Source organism: Equus caballus, unplaced genomic scaffold (assembly GCF_041296265.1).
Source record: "Equus caballus isolate H_3958 breed thoroughbred unplaced genomic scaffold, TB-T2T haplotype2-0000451, whole genome shotgun sequence".
Classification (NCBI taxonomy): domain Eukaryota; kingdom Metazoa; phylum Chordata; class Mammalia; order Perissodactyla; family Equidae; genus Equus; species Equus caballus.
In genome coordinates this window covers 423,776-446,238 of record NW_027221893.1, presented here as the reverse complement: position 1 = coordinate 446,238, position 22,463 = coordinate 423,776, and the positions used below count along the sequence as shown (strand labels likewise).

The 22,463-nt window shown below is 43.5% G+C and overlaps 1 long non-coding RNA gene and 1 pseudogene across 2 annotated transcripts; one reads left to right on the top strand and one right to left on the bottom strand.

The window, feature by feature from the left end:
- Nucleotides 1-22,463, bottom strand: part of LOC138922136 (heparan sulfate glucosamine 3-O-sulfotransferase 4-like) — a 145,746-nt pseudogene that overhangs the window by 35,482 nt on the left and 87,801 nt on the right.
- LOC138922108 (uncharacterized) lies at nt 1,500-14,812 on the top strand. 2 transcript variants are annotated; one of them, XR_011435188.1, is made up of 4 exons: nt 1,500-1,699; nt 10,047-10,299; nt 12,680-13,300; nt 13,872-14,812. It is a non-coding gene; the product is annotated as an uncharacterized lncRNA (long non-coding RNA). The 2 variants fall into 2 exon arrangements; XR_011435187.1 differs by having other exon boundaries at nt 1,514-1,699; nt 14,043-14,812.

The window sequence follows — 22,463 nt, the reverse complement described above, 5'->3', positions numbered from 1 at the left end:
CTCGCTCTCGGGGAACTGCAGCCTCCTCCCTCGGGCTTTACTTGAAAGTCAGACTCGAAACCATGCAACGTCTACAAGAAAACATAGGCAGTCAGCCCTCTGACATCACTCTTAGCAGCCTATGTTCAAGTACCACGTCTGACTGGGCAGTGGAAGCAAAATACAAAATGAACAAATGGGACTACATCAAAGTCAAAAAATCTTCTGCACGGCAAAGGAAACCATCCACAAAACCAAAACGCAACCTGACACCTGGGAGAAGATCCTTGCAAACCGTATATCGGATAAGGGGTTAATACCCAAAATACAGAAAGAACTCATACACCTCAACAACAATAAAAATCAACAACCCAATTAAAAAAACGGGCAAAAGATCTGAGCAGTGACTTCTCCAAAGAAGATATCCGGATGGCCAACAGGCATATGGAGAGGTGCTCAACATCATTAGCTATCAGAGAAATGCAAAGAAAAACTACAATGAGATGTCACCTTACTCTGGGCAGAACGGCTCTAAGTAACAAGACAAGAGACAAGTGTCGGAGAGAGGATGTGGAGAGATGGGAACTCTCCTCCACTGCTGGTGGGAGCGCAGACTGGTGCAGCCACTATGGAAAGCAGTAGGGAGTATCCTCAGAAAACTAAGAATAGATCTACCGTTATGATCCCGCTATCCCACTGCTGGTTATTCATCCAAAGAAGTCGAAGACACAAATGCAGAAAGACACGTGCACCCCTAGGTTCACTGCAGCATTATTCACAACAGCCAAAACTTGGAAGCAACCTAGGTGCCCGTCAAGGGAGGAATGGATAAAGAAGATGTGGTATGTATACACAATGGAATACTACTCGGCCATAAGAAATGATGAGACCCGGCCATTTGTGACAACCTGGATGGCCCCTGAGGGTATCATGTGAAGTGAAATAAATCAGAGGGAGAAAGTCAAACACCGTGTGATCTCACTCATGAGCAGACGATAAAAACAATCACAAACACACACAGAGCCACGGAGATTGGATTGGTGGTTACCATAGGGGGAGGGGGGAGGGGAGAGAGCAAAAGGGGTGATGAGGCTCACATGCGAGGTGACGGACTATAATTAGTTTTTGGGTGGTGAACACGATGTAATCTACACAGAATTCGAAATATATTACAACGTACATCTGAAAGCTATATGACGTTAGAATCCACTGTTACTACAATAAAATAAAATAAAATAAAATAAAATAAAGAAGTGTAGGAGCCTCAAGAGGTTGACAGGCTTTTGAAAAGGTATTCTAGGGGTTTTTACGGCTTAGCTCAGGGCGGCAGACACCAGCCTGAGACACAGCCGTGACACAGTCACTAACTTCAACTAAATTCTATTCCGACTAGAGGAAAATCAAAACTACTATAATAAGAATAATTTATTGAAGGCCTCCCTTTGTGCCAGATCCTGTGCTCACTGCTTTGCACCAACTATCTCATTTAATCCTCACATCCAAAAGCTGGGTTACCGCTACTCTCCCCATTTTAAAGGTGAGGAGACAGAAGCAGAATGATGGCAATCTGCCTGTAATTCCCATAAGGATTCTCTATTCACACTGGTTTCACTCCCAGGAGAATCTCTGAGAAGAGACTGAGATTCTGTTGGTCAGAGGCGGGGTCCAGAAGGATGTGGGTGCAGAGCCTGGCCTGCCACCTCTCGGTTCCTCGAACAAGGTATTCACCAGGGCTGCCGATATTACCCCAACTCCATCTCCTTCCCTCCTTGTCCCTCTGTCCCTTTGGCCACTGCTATGGACTGAATAATCCTTGCGTCCTCCCCAGATTCATATAGTGAAGTTAACCCTCAATGTGATGGTATTTGGAGGTGGGGGGGGCCTCTCGTTGGTGATGAGGTCCTGAGGGTAGGGCCCTCATGAATGGGATTAGTGCCCTTACAAGGGACACGAGAGAGATGATCTCTCTCTCTCTGCCATGTGCAGACACAGCAAGAAAGAACCATCTGCAAACCAGGCAGAGAGTTCTCACCAGACAACAAATTCGCTGGGACGTGGATCTTGGACTTCTCAGCCTCCAGAACGATGAGAAATAAATTTCTATTGTTTAAGCCCCCAGTCTATGGCATTCTGTCATAGCAGCCTGAACTGACTAAGACAGCCGCTATCTCTGCTCTGGTTTTCATGCTGCCCTGGTCTACTGCCCACTCATCAAGCTCCTGTCATCGCCTCTGACCACCTCGGTCTCTGTCCACCCCCTACAAATTTATCAAAGTGACCTTTGTAAAACACAACTCTGATCTTGTCACTGCCCATGACTGACACTCTCAATCACTCCCAACGCCCCCATATGCCATGCCCAGACCTACCTTGTCTAGTGATCAAGCTTAATATCCGGCTGTATCCCATTTATCCTCCCCCCCACCCCATCTTTTTTTTTAACTCACATCACCCTATTCTCTGAAGCCCTGGTGCCCTTCTTTGTATACTGTTCCCACTGCCCAGAACACACACACACACCCCGCCTCACCCATCCATCCTCCACCCTCAGCCCCAGTGTCAGGCACTTCCTAGAAGGATCCTCACTAGCATATATTCTTGATATAGCCCTGATCCCACTTCATTACCATTAGTGATTTTCTGATCTGTCCACACAACAGACTGAGTCCAGAAGATTTGTTTGCTCCTCTCTACATCCCTATTGCCCAGTACCTGGTATGCAGTAGGTGCTCAATATATGCTTGCTGAATAAATGCATGACTATAAAACATGATGAATTCCATACTGAAGGTAAATACGGATGGTATGGGAGGAATACTCCTACCAACTTTCCTCCTGTAAATAAAAAAGAGGGCTACAAACTACAGAAAACCCAAAGGTCCCCAGGAACATCCCCCCTCCTGGTAAGTTCCCATTCTGCTTTCCAAGCTGCTTTTTGCTCCCCTTATCTGCCCCCAACATCAATGATCGATGGACTAGTGACTTCTTTGTCTAAGCTGGGAACAACTTCATTTGCACACCATACTTTTTTAGTTCAGCCTAGGTTAGGCCTAAAATAAGAAATTGCTCCTGTTAAACCAGGAGTCACTCCTCCCCGCCCCATTAACAGAATAGAGCATTTGAAAATCTGATGAAGTCCTAAGGACTCTAAGGAAAGCAACTAGAATGACAAAGGGGCTGTGACCTGGGGAGAGAAAGGAATCCACCGAGGTTATTCAGGGTAGACAAATAAATACTTGAGGGAGATGTTGCTACTCTCTTCCAAAGGGCTGTATGGAACAGTATTTAGGCTCACCTGACAGGCTTCAGAAAGTAGAAGAAGGACCACATAGTGGAAATGGCCCTAGTTTAAAACCAGGAAGAAATGCCTTTCCATTCTAGCCATTCTCTAGTGGCTGCTCTGGTGAGTGACGGAGAGGAGAGGCAAGGAGGAAGGAAGCCCCTGGATATCACTGAATGTGCTCAAGCAGAGATGGATGTCCTCACTTTGGGAATGTCACTGAGGAGCACAGAGGACTTCTATCCCTTTTGCCTGTCCAACATCCATCACCTCATTTGTTAAGTGTACCCACAGTTCTCAATTAAGGAATCACTCTTTCCTTCTCAGTGGATGGGGTGGGGCTAGCCCCATTCCGACATCTAGAAGTGGATATGGGACCTCAACTGGGCCATTCAAAATATCCCATCACTATGGCCACAGTGGCTGGTCCATGAATTTGCATGTGACTCAAGGCTGACCAATGAGATCTCTCCCTGGGACTTTGTCTGGAGGGGTTGTTAATCCGGAAGGATGTCAGCCTTGAACCAAGAATTGATTCCTCCTTTGCCAACACATTCCCCACAAAACTGAAAGAGTGATCTTTTAAATAGGCAAATAAGATCATATTGATCCCTCACTTAAAAGTCACCCATGGCTTCTCATTACACTTAAAATAAGATCTAAACTCCTTACCATGGCCAGAATCCCTGTACCATCTGCCTCTCCCACTTGTTCTCACATGACTTTCCTCTTTGGTCCCTAAGGCCCAGCCATATTGTTCTCCTTCTAGTTATTCAAAGACAGCAAGACGATCTTTGCCTCAAAGTCTTTGCAGGGCTGTTCCCTCTGCTGGAATACTCTTCCCTCCACAGCAGGCTCCCTTTCACTACAGGCGTCCCTTTTCCCACGTCACCAGCTCAGAGAGATTTGCTGTGACTATTCCCTCTACTGTCACTCTGTATTCCCGTACCCAGTTTTATTGTCTCCATTACACTAGTAGCTGTATGTATGTAAATGTATCATATGATACATACATTTTCATCTGTCTGCTTGTTTATTCTATCTTCCTCCTCGGGAAATAATTTCCAGGAGATCAAGGACTTGCTGTCTTATTCACTAAAACATGCCTAGTGCATAATAAACCCATAATAGCTATTTGATGAATGAATTAATGAATGAATGGATTTATCCTGAGAATAGGGCCAAAAATTTAAAAGTAAATAAGAAAGGAAAGTGGTTCTGAAAGACAGGATTCCTGACAACATCATTGGAGCATATAGACCCAAGTGAGACTGTCTCCTCCCGGACTTTTCGGTTAAGCAGCAAATAAATTCCCTTTTTAGCTTAAGCTGGTTGGAACTGGGTTTCTGTCATCTGCCACGAAAAAACTCTGACTTATACCAAGGGGCTTCATAAAGCCTGTGGTGGAGCCCACCCATGTGATTGCTCTCCTCCTCTGTTTCAACTGGAATATTCCCCAAACAGATCTGGACAATCCTTTGTCATGATGGCTTAGGCCTCCTTCCTCTGTCACTCACTGATGATGTAACACGGCTTAGTTCCAGGCCTGTCACTCAGCAAGTAAGATGAGGCACGATGAGACATGGAGGGGCTTATGTGGAGAAAGGTGAAAGGAAGTGTGGTGGGGTCAGACGGTTAATAGATGTGACAGAATCAGGCCTGGTGTTTTTCCTGTGCCTGGAGCCCACCTCGCCCCTGCAGGGGCCACTGGCCCCCAGCTCCTGTCTGCCTTTAAAACAGAGGCCCCACCTCTGGGATCAGTTCGGATCCAAAAGAGAAGCAATTAATCAGTTCTTGTCTCACATTCTACATCAGCATCAGTCCTTGTTTTCTAATAGGCTGACCTATATCTTGCTCCTTCGTTTGGGCCTCTGAATTGTTCCTGGCTAGTTCCCGAAGCCTGAGTCTCTGCCTCAGAAACCTTCTTAGTGATGATAATGATAGGAAACACCTGCCTTTAGTTTATCATGTGCCAGGCTCTGTTCTGAGTACTTTCCATGTTCTTAGTTCATTTAATCTTTACAACGATCCAAAAAGATAGGTCCTGTTAGTAGTCCCATTTCATAGATGAGGAAGCTGAGGCACGAAGGGTTTAAACGACCTGCCCAACATCACACGGCTAGTAAGTGGTGGAGTCAGGACATGAGGCCAGGCAGTCTGGCTCCAGTCTGTGCTATTAACATTCACACAATAACAACTTAGACTATAAACACCTGTGGTAGATTCGATTTCGCAAAGATGGATGCAGCAAAATCTCCATCCCACAGGCTTTTCTTACAATGTCACTCCGCCCTCCCTCTCACTGAGGAGCGAAGTATGTGTTCCCTCCTCTTGAACCTAGAGTATGTGACACTATGTGACTTTGAGGCTTAATAGTAAAAATGCTATGTACCTCTGCCTTGCTCTGATGGGACACTCAGTCTCAAGACCTAGTGCCATGCTAGTTTGGAAGCCCAAACTAGCCCAGATGGAGAGATCACATATAGGAAGTGTTCTGCCTGACACCCCAGCCGAGGTCCCAGCTGTAACCAGCATCACCACTAGCTAAGTGAGTGCAGATGCCTCCAGATGTTTCCTGCTTCAAGTCACTGAGTCACTCCCAGGCTTTACGTCTTTCCAAACAAGGCCCCAGACATCAGGGAGTAGAGACAAGCCCTCCCAAATTCCTTACCCAGAGAATGCATGAGCCTAATAAAATGGTCAGTTGATGCCACTAGGTTAGGCAGTGGTTTGTTACACAGAAATAGTAACTGGAACATCATCCCCTGTCTACAACCTTGTCTATATCCAGTCTATAGAGCTCTGTCTCTGAATGGTATCTGGTTCAGTCCCTAACACCCAGTGACAGGTTCATCATATTCTGCTAGCCTGATATGTCGCCCGTCATCCCTTGTTGGACGTGCTGAACGCCAACAGCCACCTTCAATTACCACTTCTTGTCTGTAGCCAGATCCTCGTGACACCAAGTGTCACCAGCTAGACCGAACTTGCTCTCGCTTCTGAAGCTGTTTCTGACCCCTCAAGTTTGTCCACAGATCTCAGTTTCCTGCCTCATTCTGCCCTAGCCAGCCCCATCCGTTTTCAGGTGACAGTCATGGTTCAGAAATGGAGCTGATCCAGCTTCTTCATTGGAGAGATGTAAAAATTGAAGCCCAGCAACATAAAACAAAATAGTAGCAACTGACATCTCTTGAAGCCCTAATGTATAATACTGAATTCAACCCTCACAAGTTATCCTGTGTAATTAATAACATCATCGATTCCATTATACAGATGGAAAACCTGAGGCTCAGAGACAGTAAGTCATTTTTGGTCATGCAGTTGTGTTAAGCTGCCTCGGTGTCCCCTGAGAGGTCAGATCTCGGAAGGTTGAAGACAAGATACATGATGGATTCCAAGACGCAAAAACCATTGGGTTTTTCTCCTGCAGAAAATCTACCTGATATCTTAACAGGATAACAGCCTCTACCTTGAAAATACACCTTCTATGATCAACACAACTAGGAAGTAAAGATGGTCCTTCCTCATGAGTTGGTATCGTGGGTGTGGCTAAGAAGATCTGTATTGGCCACATCCCTCCAGTTTTTATTTCTCTTTGTGTCACACTCCAGAATGTGATGCTCTAAATTTGGGTCCTTATCCTAGGAGATGGCACCAAATCCGTCTTTGATGAGTGTACAATGCCTTCTCATGGATGGAAATATACAGGGGTGGCTAAAAGAACAATCTTTGGAGTTCAAACAAAGGTATAAATACAGGCCCTGAGAATTCCTAATTACATGAGTTGTACGACCTGGGGCAAGCTGTGTAACTTTGTTGCCTCCAGGCTCTCATCAGCATAGCAGGCAGAACAGGACCCACTTCATGGAACTGTTGTGAAGACTGAGTGAGACAATGGAGAGAGCCCAGCACAGAACAAGGGTATGCCCCCAATCACCATTATTATTGTTATTATACACAGAAATGGAACGAATCCTTACCGAACAGAAGTAAGCAAGAGCTCACTATATTCTAGAAAAATCACCAAATTATCTCAAACTACAGTATAAACAGTCCATAAAATCCCACAAACAGGCAGGAAGGCCAACTCCCAGATTCCCAAGTAAGTGTTCATTCACACGATTCCAGCCCCTTATTGCGCTCAAGTTGCTAAGAAACACCTTGACACTAATCATTCTTGGCAATCTCAAGATACTAACTCCTACAGTTAAATCTTCCCTAGAAAGACTCAGCTTCTGACCTAGAGGCGGGAGGTGGGAGCCCTGACCTTCTTAGTCTCCAGTTAAAAGAAAAAACAGGCAAATGATGATATCACAGTCCTATACTCCTGGCAAAGAGGAGAGTCCATAAAAGCCAGCGAGAAAAGATTCCATTGTAACTTGACTAATGCATCTCCAGAAGGGTTGCTATCAGCTGCAAAGCACTCCCCATTAAAGAAATCAATTTAGCGTTTGACTTCTCCTCCTGTGGCGCATACTGAAGCGGGATCTGACAAGGATGGAAAACAGATTTGTGTTAAATACTGCCAATAAAGTCTGTAGCTCAAGGTTACAGCAGTCAATGGAAATCCAGTGCCTTGGAAACCCTGGGACCCTCATCCGTCAGCTGGAGTCAGCAGCTTTGAAAGGAAGCTGTAGGTCTGGCTCAGGAAGGGGGCTGGTTATCAAGATTGGGTATTTGGGGTCATGGTAACCTCAGATGCTGGTTTTGTACTAGGTCCTTAAAATAGGCCTGAGCTCCCAGGTCTGTGAGCATCTTGTCGGTTTTTCTTGGTTGTAGTGGATATCTCTTGCTCTTGCTTGCCTAGCATCCACGCACTCTTCATTTTCTATCAATGGTACTCATGTTATCCCAGGAAACAGCTCCTTTTCTACTTCTCAGTCTGTGAGATTTGGGTTGAATTAAGCACCCCTCTGGCTCTAAGGGTAGGTAGGTATGTGAACTCACCCTGCCCAATCAGTGCTGGGCAGCCACTCTAGCCCCAGCAAGAGTTTCAGGGGTGTCTACGTGACCCAAGGAAGGCCAATCATAGCCAACGAGACTCAGTCTTGAAATTCATTGTAATTGTTTGTTAAAAGAAGTCATCTTTCTAGGGGCCAGCCTGGTGGCGTAGTGGTTAAGTTTGCATGCTCTGTTTTGGTGGCCTGGGGTTCAAAGTTTCAGATCCCAGGCTTGGACCTATACATCACTCATCAAGCCATGTTGTGGAGGCGTCCCACATACAAAATGGAGGAAGATTCACAGAGATGTTAGCACAGGGTGAATCCTCCTCACCAAAAAAAAAAAAAAAAGAGAAGAAGAAGTCATCTTTCTACTAGGGTGGATGGAAAAACAGGACGCAAGCCTAAAGCTCCTGAAAACCATCTTATCATAATAAGGAGAAAATGGAATCAGTCCAGAGAAAGATAGACATAAGAGATGGAAAGAGAGAGAATCCAAAGTCTGATTAGATCATTTGAGCTCTTAGAATCAAGCTGTACCTGAAGACCATCCCCTGGACTTTTCAGTTCTAAGATCCAATAAGTTTCATTTTACTTGGTTTTTAAGTCAGAGTTGCATTCTTATCACTGCAACTAAGAAGGATCTGATGACTCCAACGTAGCTGTATCAGCAGATGAGGCCGGCCTGCTTGGAAAGTGCCAGGTCTCTGTGGAGCCTCACTTAAGGCAACACTCAGCAATGAGTCACATCTTCCCATCAGATTCATCTTTCCAATGCATGAACAACATATGGGCAGATTATGGGAGATTTCACGTGAGTCCTGGGAAAGCAGGTACAACACGCCAAACCAGACAAGCAGGTGCCGGTGACTCTCCACATAGCCGCTCCGACCGCTTCCACGTGCTGTTCTGACTTCAACACTCAGAGCCTCGTCTTCCTGGAAACGCTGCCCCCATTTCAGAATCCGACTCTGCCTGTACCCAGGACACGTCAGCAGCACCTGGGAATTAACATCTCCCTGGGGACGGCCTCTCACCACTGACCTGCCCTTTGGCACGATGATTCTGAGGCAGTTTTTTACCCCATTTCCCAGAGTTTCAGTTTACCCCACGGGATTAAGTTTGAGGCAGCCACTGTGATAGCCGGCTTACTACTGGCCCACTAATCAGCTGCCTTCCTTCCCTGTATGGCCCCCTCACTCCCTGGTGTGTCCCTGTACCTCCTAAATAAACTACATATGCTCAATCAGTGTCTCCGTGTCTGCTTCTGCCTTGAGAGCAGAAATTTCTTCAAGTTTCCCATCAGACACTCCGTTATTCCCCTAATGGAAATTCCTCCCCTAACAGCCTTTATCTCTTAGGCTGCCCAGCCTTTTACAAATCCCCTTTCATGATCCTTAGAAATACATCTCTGCCCTCAGCCTGCATATCCCAGAAAGGTAAACAAAATCCTAGAAGCCCTCACATCCCTCCCACCCACCCCCAAATCTTATCAATATATTCATGCAGCAAAAGTAGATTTCTTCCAGAAGGGAATGCTGTTGCCACCCAAATACAATTTACCTATAAATACCAGTGCAAAGGACGGCAGCAAGTACCTGGCTGGCGTCAAAACTGCAGTCCACAGTCAGGAGCATGGCCTGCTGGCTCCCCAGGGTCTGCACCCGCACCCCGCCTCCCTCTTTCCCACCTCTTCTTTCACCCCTCTCTGCCTTCCCTTTGGCATTTTATGTGGATCCAGCCACACTGAATTAACTGCTTGCAGTTCCCCTAAAATAGGCCGTGCTGTCTCCTTCTGCCTTTTTAAATGCTGTTCCATATGCCTGAAATATCTTGTCTTCTCACAGGCTGCGAAGGACTCGCTTCCTTCTCACCCCACTCAAACTCCTGGTTCCAGGACTTTCTCACTCGAAAGAGAGAGAACTTGGCGTGGATTGTGTCAGAAGACTGAGCTTCCTTCAGAGCAAATGATGGAGACAGGCCTGGTGATCACTTGGCCAGAAATTACAGATGGGATTCCAGATTTGGAGAGTGAAGTGGTTCTTGAAGCTGCCGACAAAACACGGCCACCGTTTTAGGCGTTCTGCCAGATGTCTTCAGGTAAACAGCAGTGATGAGATCAACAGACACAGGAGGAAAGATACTCTTTTCAACTTTCCTTCATTCTTTCTGATAAAAAAGAGAAAGTCTAATTTTGGTTATTCAGATGTCTCTAACACCTAACATTTGCTAATCTCTCATTTTTAAAAGGCAGAGAATTAATAATATTGTCTTGTTCTCATTGCATTATGTTTCTAATTCCCTTCCACCTAAGGTCACTGATACTTCTCCTTCTTTTCCATTTATATTAATGATGTAAAGTTTTCATTTAAATGCAGAGTCAAAATAAACAAAGGACAGTAAGTATAGTAACATACACACATCCCTGTGTGACAGGTGTGATACGTGTATATACATTATAATATTATATATATAATTACATATATTAACCACAGGTGGTCCTTGGATATGACAAAATTTTGTAAAAGTGATACTCAAATGAGTCAAGTTCAGGGGAAAAAGCTAGAAGGGGCTGCAGTGGCTACCTTTCAGATGCCTTCTTTCCTGGTACCCATGACATCTTTGGTGGGCACAGCCCAAAAGCTGGTGAACCCCTAAATTCTCTGAAGAAGCAGAACTTCAGAAACTCACTCCAGCTGGTCTTCCCATCTGCATAAAGGGCTTTAGAAGCGGGTTATAATCTGAACTTTCCCTGCTCTCCTCCTCTTAGGGTGTCTAAGCTGAACTTGCACATTCCCGGATTATTTCGGAGTTGAAAAACCACCGTTGTAGTTACATTTGGCTCCTCTGAAGTACAAGGCAGAGGATGCTCCCATCTTGCTGCATACCAGCTGCGACGGAGGACAAAGGCTCCTCTGTCTTTGATAAACAAATGAAGCTCAACATTAAAGGTGCTTTCTGATCCTCGCTTAAAGAGGCAGCCCCAAAGCAAACCAGCCAGACCTTCCTAAGCAGCCTTTGATGTCAAGGTTGAAAAGCAATGAGCGGTTAAGCTTGTCATTTTTATTCTGAAATGTGGCTTAGAGATATGCAAGATGGGGCTTTTCTCTTTCTAACCTTTCTGAGTGCTCCTTCTCACTCAATCAAACTCACTCAAATAGATTTACGGAGCAAGCTTGTAGAAGCCAGGCACTGTGCTAAACACTGAGGATAAACAAGAGGCCGAAACCACCAAGTGCCTCACCTCAAAGCTTATGCTCCAGAGATTCTAGAAAGGGAAGACAGATAGTAAATACAGAGGAACATCAATAAATGACAAGACCATTCCAGAGGAAGCGATGCTATTTAAAAAAATAAAACAGGATTCATCAAAATGTGGCTGAGGTCCTGGGTGTGCACACGGTGGGTGGTTGGCTGGGGTGGTCGATGATGATGTCTATAATATTGTGATCCGAAACTTGAATAACGAAAGGATTCAACCTCACAGGATCTGAGGGAAGGGTGTTCCTGGTAAAGGAAGATGAATGTACAATAGGCCAGTGATGAGACTCCTTCGATTTATCTCTTCTTCATTTACCCTCTTCATACTGACCCTTCTTACATTCCCTCCGATGTGGATCAAGGCTGCCCCAGGGAGAGAAGCCCAAGGCATCCTGCCCTACATACTGATCTATATCATCCTCCGGGAAGCATAGGACGTCCTGACTTAATCCAATCTGATTCTTACCCAAAGTTATAGGACCACCCAATAACCAGACCCCACCTACACTGACATCATTTTAACAACGTTTTTCATGATCTTTCCTTTGTCTTGTAAAGAAATAACTCAAATACCTATGCCTTATAAATTTAGCTCTAACCCTCAACACGTTGCAGCTCTTTACTGCCCATGGGTCCTGTCCCCACGCCTGCAGCTCTTCGCTGCCCACGGGTCCCGTCCCCATGCCAGCAGCTCCTCACTGCCCACGGGTCCCGTCCCCCACTACTCCATGCTATTCTGTGAATAAAAGAGCACTACTGCTAGCTCTTGAGAGTCCAATAAATCTTTCTTTTGACTCCTTGACTCACCAAGCTCGCATCACCTCCACCTCTTTTCACACAGCTTAGAGATGTGGCTCTGGATTGGGTTTCTCTTCTAATTCCATCACTAATTAACCATGTCCCTAATCCCTAGGAGTCTCAGTTTTCCCATCTGGAAAATGGTAACAAGAACAATAACACCTATTTCACAGGATTGCTGTGAAAATACGATGTTCTATCTAAAACGCTCAGCTTACTTCTTGGGGTAAATAATCAACAATGGTTACTCATCACTCTAATTTTACTGCTCTCCTTGGACAAACTCCAGAAGACACTTAGGTTCATATAGGCTGAAGGAGGACTGACCTGAATTTGAATTCTGAGTCTCTTCTTGTGTGAAGAAACTTGGGATGGGTTATTGTGAAAGAGAAGCTGACGTAATTTCTTTTTCTTGTTCCAGGTATTTCCTCCTACCCCTTCAATAGCTAGAGCATTCTACACCCACTGACTCCGGTGTAGCGTTTTTTCTAGCAGGTATCCAAAGAGAGAGAGAGTCAGTGCTTGGTCTTTGAGGTTCAAAACAGGCCTTTGAAACTCAAGGCAAGGACTACAGTCTTGAGCAAAAAAGGTTTTTGAGTTTCAAGAGCCCGTATCCTTTGAGTTTCAAAAGACCAAAATCCTGCACTGAACAATAGGCATAGAAGAATACGCTCATTGATCTGTGAGCATGAGGTTTTCTCCCGCCACAAAAAAATCTCACAGGCTCAGGAAAAGCAGCAAAAGAGAAACATGAGGGTTAGACTCCTGTCAGGGCACCCAGTGAGACCAGGTCCCATGGAATACAAGAGTTAAGGATAAAATTACAGACAGGAGGGTATACAGGAGCCTCTTCTCACTTCCCAAGGGAGGACCAGGAAAGTGAACAGGATTCGAGAGGTCTCCAGCACCCTGCCGAGGGTCACCCCAGTAGAGTGGGAATGACAGCCTGGCGTTGCCGATGAAGGAAAGAGGCTGGGGTCCCTGGACCTGGAGGAGCTTTGTGGATGGAGGCTGAAGCTGATGCCTGCTTTCCACCATTCAGGTGAGCACTGTGCACCATCATGTTAATTGCTCTTCTCCTGGGCATCTGGGAAGGACAGCAGCCAGCATCCTTGACAAAGAGAAACCTGTCTGTGCCCTAAGACTTTGCTTAGCACCATCTGAATTACCCCACGTAGACACATCCCCTTTATGATGGCTCAGAGTAGTCATAAGCCCTCAAGATGGAATGATGGCTCTAAAAATCTAGATGAATCAGCCTTGGCATTGACACTTCAGTGGGAATGAGAGGAACCAGCTTGAGTTCTCCCTAGAGCTAGAAGGACACTAAAATACGCCTTCATTACACTTGCAATCAAAAGAGATTTGCTGGAAAGACAACCTACCATCAATAAACTAATGGTCTAGAGAAAAGGCAGCTGAAAACTGCCTGACATGAAGCTGGTATAGCCCTCTGCTTTCCCCTCTCCATTCACCTTCTCACCTAGAACTGAAATGACATTTCAGGAACATAAACTTCTGCGACATAGAGTTAGACAGGGGCACTACGTGCCAGTGTTGCCCAGGCTCATTCCTTTCACTTTCCAAACTCCACATCCAGAAATCTTTCACAGGTGTTCCAACAGCTTACTTGACAAAGGAAGGATGGAGGATACTTCTCAAGGTGTATTCATTTCAGGAACTGTGCATTAGTCCTGGGCTGCCCTCTGAACTCTGTGGCAAATGGAACACAAGCTAATGGTCACTAGCTTCACTGAGTATATGATGACTCTGCTTACATTTAGATCAACGAGAGACAGGGATGGAAGGTAACTGCCTCAGTTTCCTCAAGGGAGCTCAGTCTTTGCGATTCTGAAAGCAAAACCATCTGAAGATACCAAAGCAAAATGTTAGGCAAAGCAAAAGGCTACCTGGCTGACTCCGCTCAGAAGGAAGAACTTTCTATCAAGACTGCCCCTACAAAGAGCTGTGAGAGCCCACCCTATGAATCTGAAGGCTTTCTAAAATTTTTGACAAAGTCAAGTGCATAGTCGATGTGACTTGTACTTGATATGAACAAGTCCTGTGGGTCACTGAGTTTGCTCAGGTCTGAGTTCTGTTTGCCCTCCAAGGTTCTACTGTTCCAGGGAGTGTGTGCTGCTCCAGTCTGGATGTAGACACCAAAGTCCCACCCCCTGGGCCAGCCCCACCTTCTAGGAGAGTTTGGCAGAATATAGGAAGCTCAATGATTGCATTTTTAGGAATGTATCCTAAAGAAATAATCATGCACATATGTGGAGGTTTAACTCAAGGATGTTCATCCAAGAATTAACTATAATAATGAAAACTGTAAATAACTTAAAAACACAACAACTGGGTAATGATTAAATTACAGGAGATCCATGGGATATTACGTTGTCCTTAAATGTTCTGTTTTGAGGAATATTTAATAACGTGGGAAAATGCTTAGGGTATACACATTTTTAAATTATGTTACACGTCGGTACGTACAAGATTTGCAAATATTCACATGTATAAAGAGGTTCACCAAAATAAAACTGTGATTCTCTTTGAACGGTGTGATTACGGATGAATTTAAATGTTCTTTATACCTTCTGTGAGCTTCCTATCTGTGACGGTTTAGGACAACTTGAAGTTAGAGGGCACAGTCCCCAAGACTGCCTCACTTCTGACACCAACCGCAAGTTTGATGGGTTCCCAAAAATACCCTAAAGTTTGATAATTCACTAAAAAAACCTCACAAAACTCACTGAAAATTGTTATGCTCATAATTATAGCTTACACAGAGAAAGGATACAGAAAAGATGAGCCAAAGGAAGAGATGTATGGAGTAGAGTCCAGGAAAAGTGCTAAAAGGGGAGGTCCCGTTGTCTTCTCCCCATGGAGTTAAGGACACGTTACCTTCCTGGCATCCATGTGTGACAATATGCACAGAACAGTGCCACCCAAGGATGCTCCTTGAGCCTCCATGATCAGAGTTCTCAGGGGACTTCACTATGTCAACATGAGGGATTGCCCTTGTGGCTGATCTCAGTCTCAGTCTCCACCCTTCCACCCGTGTCCCAAAGCCCCCACCCCAAATCACATTGTTGGCCTTTCTGGCATGGCTCACCCTTACCCCAACGTGTGGCCATCCCCCACCCTAAATCGTATTGTTTCACCACCCAGTGTGACCCCAGGTCCCAAGCAAAACAAAAACCATGTCCTATCAAGCAGAACACTGGATCACCTCCCAGTAAGCCAAAGACAAAGACCAGATGTCTTGGGCAGGATTGACTTCTTTACTACAAACTACGATAAACAATAAAAGTTACCATGAACAATAATATTAAGAAGTATTCCTGCATTAGATAACTGGTGTCTTTGAAATCTGATCCTGGACACCCAGGGAAGCCAAAGGGCTGCTTTTGCCCCATCCTTACCACCTGGCCACCATCTAAATGGGCTTCTGCCTTTTCTTGGGTTATACCCTAAGTCCTCAATGGGGATCTGATCTTGTTAGCTTTTTGTTATTGTAATTTCTATTCTTATTATATTGCTGTTTTTATAATTCCAATTGTAATGATTGCAATCATTGCTATCATGTATTGATTACTGACCGTGTTCCAGGTATTGACTTAAATTTTTAACATGTACAATCAAGTATAATTTTCACTTAAAATGAATTTTTCAGTATGTGCTATTTTAGCCCCATTTTGAAGATGAGAAAACTGGGGAACTAGGAGGTAAAATTTTTTATCCCAAATCTCCCTATTTAGCAGAGACAGAGCTTAGATTCAATCTCAAATCTGTCTCCTTCCAAACGCCCTTGACTTCCCTTCTGCTCTAACGGCTCCTCCCCTGGGGGTCATCATTCTCTGATTCAGCTCCCCTACTCTGGTCAGTCCCTCATCAACCTAGGAGCATCTAGGAAGCCAGAGGGCCACCCATCTGAGGCCAACAATGAAGAAGCCTCCATCACCATATCAAGCCCTTAGAAAGGCATCCCATGCTGATCGCAGACCCAGGAGCCTTCTGTCCGGATGCCAGACCCCAAGACGCAGCTCCCTGTCCACGTCTCTCAAACAATCCCTCCACCTGGACCCAGTTCGCCCCTCAAGATTGCATTCCCTTTGGAGCGTCTGTCCATTCGTCCAGGTGTTCTTTATGGCCAGACATCTAAAAATATTTAAAAAAAGATAATTTGTCTCAAGACAACTTCATGTTAATTTTACATGTCGAATAAACACTGAACAAATCTCGAGTACATTTCAGAAACGCTCTATGTCCTTAGGGACTTCTTCCTCTGTTTACTTTCTTATTTTCTTACTTTGAATCTCTAAAGAGTCAAGTTTTGGTCAATTTTCTTCCTTCAAAACTTATTTTAATTTGTACTAAGACAAAAGGATGTGAAACACTCAATATGGAGTTGAATGTCTTGGTCATTAACTGAAATGGTTTAGATAAATTTGTAGGAATGATGTGGTTCAGCTAGGGCAAACCACAAGTCTGGATGGATGTTGGAGGTACAGATGACAAAGGTATCGATCGCCTCTGGAGAAGTGAGCTGTCAATGGAAGCTTCTGGGAGGGCTGAGATGAGGGCCACTGTCTGAGCCTTGGTTCTGGAGGATTTTAGAAGATAGGACCAGTGGGGGAAGGCAGCCCGGAGAGAAGGTATAGGGTCTGCTAAAACCAGAGTCAGAAATGATCCTGTACAATGCTTCCCAATGCTGAAGGCACCAAGCCCTATGGGGTGAGGGTAGGGGAGGAAAGTGGGAGTTCGTAAATCAGGGGTACATGGTTAGCCTTTTGGTGTCATCATAACCAAGCATTTACATATTGGTATGCATATTATTTTATAATAAATTATTTCATTTTTATTTCTCCTTTAGATTACAATTAGATAATATTGATTTTTTATCAGGCATGTGGAACGGTTATATTGTCTATGAATTTCACCTCAGGAGGTCCTCCAAAATATTGGTAATAGACAGGGAACACTGGGCCGAATGGATGTTGAAACCACTAGCCTGGTCAATTCCGGGAAGTTCCATGAGGCAGGAACTGCGTGGAGGGTTGGAAAAATGAGCAGTAAGGGGACAAGTTGAGTGAGATAGGAAGGAATCAGATTACGTGAAAATCTTTGGGCACAGAGGCAATTTTACCCCGAAGCTAACGAAGGTGAAGCTTTAGTTAGCCCCTCACTTGCTTGGGGCCAATCCAAGACCTTGGGAGGAGCCCTACAGCATGTTCACGTGGTCATGTTTATTTACTTGAAATATATTTTTATTTCCATTTTCCTTGAAAAGGGTCCCCAAAATTGTATAGAGAGGGCTTCACAGACTCTAGACATCCTTAGTTGGGTGGGATTCACACTTCGACAATGGGGAACACCAGTGAGTTTAAGCAGAGAAGTGACACAACCCCTTGTGCAGAAAAATCACTGGGAACTCCTTCGTCGGGGAGAAAGATGTTCTTGTTTCTCATTTCCCATTCCATACCAGGGAAATAGGCGACGCGGTTCAGACTCGCTTTCTGCAAAAGCTACATATAGACCCAGACATGGCACTGTGTGGTCATCGTGGTCCATCTACCAACATGCTCATTCCCACAAGTCCTGCAAATCTAGCTGCTGTAGGTACAGTTCATTCCCAGAAACACAAACTATTCCTGGGATGGGGGTATCAGGGCCAGCCCTTGCACTAACCCTAGCATGAGGACACACCTCTACATCTCTCGTACCTTCCTGAATTTGTGGCTCCACTACCTGGGTAAGGCACAACTCTACCAGCACTCATCACAAACGCTTTCATTCACTCTATAACCATTCACTGAACTCCTACTACACACCAGATCTTGTAGCAGATGCCAGGAAGATGGAATGATAGAGTGGTTAGTGTACAGCTATTGGGAGTCTTTGCAGACCACATACCAGCTATGTGAACTTGTGCAAGCCATTTGATGTCTCTGAGTTCAAACTTATCTCTACTATAAAATGGACACAGTAACAGCAGTGAGCATCTTCTATTTCAAGTTTCCCCTGTACTATATAATTATTTTTATGGAGGTATAATTTTCTTACAATAAAATACACAGTTCTTAAGTGTTTGGTTTAATGAGTTTTGACAAGTGCAAACTTCCAAGCAACCCCCACTGAACACAAGATATACAACACCTCTATCACCCCAGATAGTCCCTTTACGCCCCTTTCAGATCAATTCCCTGCCCCTTAGAAACAACCATTTTTTTACTTCTATCATCATGAGTAAATATTATCATACAAAAATATCCTTTTGTGTCTGGCTTCATTTGCTCAACAAAATGTTTTTGAACTACAGCCATATTGTTGTATATATCAGTTGCTTGTCCTACTGTTGTTGAATAATATCCCACTCTGTCAATATATACCACAATTTATCTATCCATTCACCCAATGATGGACATTTCAGTTGTTTCCAGGTTTTGGCTATTGTGATATAGCTGCTGTGAGCATTGCTATTTAAGTCTTTTCGTGGACACACAGCTACATGTCTCTTGGGTAAATAACTAGGAGTGGAATTTCTGGGTCAGTAGGTAAACGGATGTTTAACTTTATAAGAAATTAACAAGCAGTTCTCCAAAATGGTTGTACCATTTGATATTCCCCACAGCAAGCAATGTAATGTACCAGCAGCTGCTCCATATCCTAATACTTGATTTGACAATTTTGTTTTTTGTTTTGTTTTGCTTGTTTTTGCCATTCTAGTGGTTGCAGAAGAGTATCTCATTGTGGTTTTCATTTGTATTCCTGGATGACTAATGATATTGAACATTTTTTTCCCCATTTATTGGCTATTTGTACATCTTCTTTCACACACTGTCTGTTCAAGCCTTTTGCCCGTTTTAATGCTCTTGTGTATCTATACTTTGTAGGCATATATTTGTAGGCATTCTTTATACATTCTGGACATGAGTCCTTTGCCAGATAGATATACCATGAATATTGTTCATCCAGTCTGTGGTTGAACCATATGTGTGACTATACCTACTCCCAGGAGTGTTCAGTGATATGAACCAACAAAGTCTTCTGTTTTAAAGGGTCAACTGAATTCAGTGTCCAGACTCTGTCCTTTGCAAGTGGGAGTCCTGATTAACACGTTAAGAAATAATTACCTCCCAGGGTAGATGTGAGGACTACATGAGACTGAATGTGATAATACATGGGAAGTCTTTAACCCAGGATTCAGCACATAATAAACTGTTTCTGTTGTTTTTACCAACATTAAAAAAAGCAGCCCTTTCTATCACCAAGAAAATAGTATTTGTATAGGAAGGCAGAGACAAAAAGAATCCAGTGCTATGAGACTGTATAGGAAGAGCTCTTAACTGATCACGGGAAGGCATGTCAAATAAACTTTCCAACAAAAGACTAGAAGATTATTCGGCAATAGTAAGACTTGGAAAGGAAGATGGCAGAGGGGACACAGTTTTCAAACAGAAAGACGGCCTTGTGAAAGGTCAATGGGATGCAAATGCCTGTAGCATTTAGGCAAGGCTGCAATGCGTGGGGCAGGCTGGGGCATGATGGGAGAAGAGGCTATGGATGTAGGTGAGGTCAGATTATTGAGGTCTTGGCCACATAAGAGTGTTTGTTCTTTATTCTATAGGCCTATCTTCTCCAAGTGCACCCCCAGAGCAGCAATACTCGGGAACTTGTTAGAAATGACCAGATCAAAATCTGAGTTTTAACAATACTCTGTGTGACTCATATGCAAATAAAGTCTGAAAGGCACTGCTGTAGACAATGAGAGACATCCGAAGCTTGCGACTGGGGTAGTGATTTGATCAGATTTATAGGTTAGGAATTTCAGCCTGGAGGCGACATGCAGAATGGTCTGAAGGACGCTAGACCACAGATAGAAAGATCAGCTAAGAGTCCATTGTCATTAGATCTCCCTGGACCTCAGAAGTTAAGTGTCATTTTTGATAAAAACACTTTCAGAGGCCAGCGGGGTAGCATAGTGGTTAGGTTTGTGCACCACACTTCAGCAGCCTGGGGTTCACAGGTTCGGATCCTGGCATGGACCCAGCACTGCTTGTCAAGCCACACTGTGGCAGCATCCCACATAAAGTGGAGGAAGATTGGCGCAGATGTTGGTTCAATGACAGTCTTCCTCAAACAAAGAAGAGGAAGATTGGCAACAAATGTTAGTTCAGGGTCAATCTTCCTCACATACACAAGAAAACCACTTTCAAAACTCAAATTATCTTGCAGGCATCCCTACAATATTCTAAGAACCTTCTGGAGACATCTACTTAAACTCTACAAATCATCATCATCATTACGATATCAAGAGTTACTGGACATGTAACTAACCATTCCAGGCTCTACAAAGGGTACCCTCTGCATATTATTTCTAATCCTCATAACAATCTTGAAATATTGGCAACTACAACAGATATGTGTTGTCTGACTCCCCTGCATTCCATTTCCCACAAAGACCCTTATTCTCAGGCAAGTGGTATGACTGGGACTGACATCACTCTTAGCTCTGTCTTACTAGTTATGGTGATTGGTTCAGGGATGCACATGTGATCCAGCGAAAGCCAATGAGAAGCAAGAAAACGTCTGTGGCACTTCTGGGGAACAAGTCCCTGCAGGCACGGCCCAAAGAGATGCTAACCCTTTTCAAGCCAAGCTGTGGTGGGAAGGTGAGAAGCTGTGAGGTCTGGAACAGTGAAAGTCATTTTGGCCACTATGAGGGAAGCCACTAGGAGGATAAAACTGGCACTAAGGGAAGACCAAATTTAGAGAATCATCAAGAAATACAGCTAGATTCCCTGATGACAAAATGAAGCTCGGGACTGGATAAAGCCACACCTAGGATGAGTTACTGCCAAAATTTTCTGTTAAATAAACCAATTTTTTATTGTTATTTAAGCCAGAAGTTCTGTCACCAAAAGTTTCCTAATGGATAGACTGTCATGATTTTCACTTTCCGACAAAAAAGCTGAAAAGTAAAAAGGATAAATTTTCTGTTTGGCCACACAGCTCATATCTAAAATCAAATCCATCTCACTTGAAAGTCTGTGCTTTTTCTGCTAAGTTTGCTCCTTCTCAAACTTAATTTTTGAATCAACACTAATAAACATAAATGAGGAAATAATAAGATTTAATTGAACACTATATGATGCATAATTTATACAACCGGGGGGGGGAATTGCAGCTTGAGAAAATGAAATATTTTCTATCTTTCACCTACGTACTTATTTAATTTTAACTTGCTAAGTAATTCAGGGAATATTTATTGAAAGCACATATTATATGCTGGGCCCTGTATTAGAAATATAAAAATGAGTAAGAGAATGATTCTAAATGTGTTTCTTATCAAACAACAGAGCCTGAAAAACAAGCAAAAACTGATAGTGATAAAAGGAGAAACAGACAAATCTGCAGATAGAATTGGGAACATTTACACTTCATTCTCAGAAAATGATAGAACCACTACAGGAAATCAGAAAAGATACAGAAGGTCTAAATACAATCAGCCAATAGGATTCAGATGACATATACATAAAATTCCACCCTACAACAGCAGAATATACATTTTTTCAAGCACCATAGAATATCCACCAAGATAGCTAATACCCTGGGACATAAAATAAATCTCAATAAACTTAAAAGAACTGGAATCAAACAAACTATTTTCTCTGATCACAATGACACCAAACTAAAAAGCATTAACAGACAACAGGAAAAACCTCTAAACATTTGGAAATTGAATAACACAGTTCTGAATAATTTATGGGTCCAAGAGGAAGTCTCAAAAGAAAGAAAAATATACAGAACTAAATGAAAATGAAAATAAAACATATCAAGATACGTGTAATGCAGCTAAAGCAGTACAAACAGGGAAATTTATAGCATTAAATGATAACTTTAGAAAAGAAGAAAGATCTCAAACTAATAAGCTAAATTCCTACCTCAAGAAACTAGAAAAAGAACAAAATAAACCCAAAGAAAGCATAGGTAAGCAATAATAAAGGCAGAAATCAATGAAATTGAAAATAGGAAAACAATAGAGAAATCAATGAAAGAAAAAACTGGTTGTTTGAAAAAAATCAGTAAAATAGCTAAAACTCAAGAAAAACTGACAAAAATAAAAAAGAGAGGACACAAGTCATCAATATCGGAAATGAAATAGGAGATATCACTACAGATCTTGGAGCTATTAAAAAGATAAC